This window comes from Pinus tabuliformis, chromosome 6, assembly GCF_031772625.1.
Source record: "Pinus tabuliformis cultivar Carrire ecotype Pingquan chromosome 6, CPIR1, whole genome shotgun sequence".
In the NCBI taxonomy this organism is placed as follows: domain Eukaryota; kingdom Viridiplantae; phylum Streptophyta; class Pinopsida; order Pinales; family Pinaceae; genus Pinus; species Pinus tabuliformis.
The window spans coordinates 1843806713-1843808829 of NC_142292.1; the positions used below are offsets into that span (position 1 = coordinate 1843806713).

At 40.8% G+C, this 2117-nt stretch overlaps 1 pseudogene; it reads right to left on the reverse strand.

Annotated features, from left to right (window-relative positions):
- Nucleotides 1-337: 337 nt before the first annotated feature.
- LOC149266381 (putative UPF0481 protein At3g02645) lies at nucleotides 338-1729 on the reverse strand (annotated as a pseudogene).
- Between the last annotated feature and the right edge of the window lie 388 nt (nucleotides 1730-2117).

The window sequence follows — 2117 nt, forward strand, 5'->3', positions numbered from 1 at the left end:
CATGGATCCGCTGTTTTTCTTGCTTTCTGGCTGTTCTCAGGCTGAAAAACTGTTCTGTGGACGATCCTCTTCTTTGAAGTGTTGATCCGTAGATTTCAATGTTATCTTCTTAGTAGGATAAGATATAATCCATGAAAATATGTAACTCAATCGATGAAAATATGTAACTTTCCATGTTAAGGACGATTTGATATAATCCATGAAAATATGTGACTTTCTATGTGAAGGAATGAAAGTCTGCTTTTTCGTCTGAAAAAATAAATAGAAAGCATCAGATCACATACTATTGTAATGCAGTCATTTGAAAAAGAAAAATCATTTGAAAGGCCACCTAAGATCATGGTTTATATACTGAGAATATTGAGAAGAGGGTTTGCACAGTGGTAAGCAGCACTACAATAATTTTCACTGCCAGAGCTAAACTTCTCCACGGTGATGAGAAATGCTCCTTCATGAGCTCGGCAAACCAAACCTTGAATTTACTTCTGTACTAAACATTCGCTTTTCGTTTCAGTTGCCTGAGTACATCTACCCAGCTGACGGTGACTCCCTTACATAGACCATTGAAGAGATCGGTAACCTTTGCGTCGCTCCCAAGGTAATTTGTAACAATGTTTCTTCTTCTCATCACAGCCACTTCTTCATCAGAGTCGATCAGATCATCCATCAAACTCAGGCAACACGTCACATAATTGATTTTAGATGCCTTGCACACCTCAAATGCTACTAGGTTTTGGAAGAGTGCCTTTGTCTAGTCTGTGATATTCATTGGCAGAAGACAAATTGTGGCTCTCTTAGCCTCAAATCTAATCTTCTTGATGCCTCCATCCGATTGCTCAAATTTGACCCCAGCATTTCTTAATTCCACTGCATGACGGATGTGTTTGACGTCATTTTCTGCTCCTTCATCTGGTCGATTGGAGTTGATTTGATCATCTGCATAGACAATCAACCCGTGCAACAAGCCCAGAAGATATTGAACATGTTTATCTGGCTGTGGCCATGACCAATTACTCATATCGTAATTGAAAGGATAAAACTTGGACCTTGTAGCTTTTACCAACACTTTGAAAAGCTTTCTCTGGACCTCAACAATAGGGACCGAGTCGAGCTCCAGTTGTAGCAGCTTTCGGAGAACGGTTACGGGGATTTGATTCTCGAGCATCAAAATGTCGTTCAGTATATCGAACCCAGTGTAATCAATCTTATTTCTCTCAAAAATAGGTTCATAGTAATTACTCGCATCCGCTACTGGGAATTTGTCGCCGCCCAGAGTCCTCAATACCTCTAAAATGAAGCAACCAGTCAAAACTGAGCATCATAGCGAGGTTCTCTCCGTCGCAATTGATTTTTTCTTCGTAGCCCTCCCTGATTTCGTCCTCCACCTGCAGGATCACATTCTTTGCTTCAAGAGAAATTCATATTATTTGGAACGTTGGCGAGGTTCCTTTTGATATTAAACTGCGTCGTCATTCTACGCAGGGCTCTTCCTTTGTGATTATCCATGGAAGGGAGCTCTGCTTTCCTGTGATGATACAGACCCAACGAAACTATTTTAGGAACATATGCTTCTTTTCTTTGAGTCTTTCAGGAAGTTGGGAACTTTAAATATCAACACAGCGAATGGCGATCGTAGGAAATCAACATCGTAATTCTCTTGAATAGTGATAGTCCATTCTTCCTCGCTGATCCATTCTCGGTGGCGATTGCCATGACATTGATCTATCATTTTCACGCTCAGAACCAAATTCAGCTGGTAGAACAGAGAGAGGTCCGACTATAATTAAGCATTCACCCATGATTGATTTATGGCTACAAACACAGGTTTCAGTTTCAGTTTCTGACCCCATTAATACATCGGTACAAGTTCAAATTTCGAATTTGGGTGGGGCGGGTCTTGTGTTTCGTATGAGGCCATTTCAAATTTTGAATTTGGGCGTGGCGGGTCTTGTGTTTCGTATGAGGCCATTTCATGGCTATCAGTATTAGAGGAATGGATGGGCCTATCTTACGCATGCTTCCGCGTTTCATGACCATCAATACAAACAACCAGATGGATGGATGATCATATCATGAACATCTCCATAACTATTAACCAGAAAGTGTTCACCTAAAAA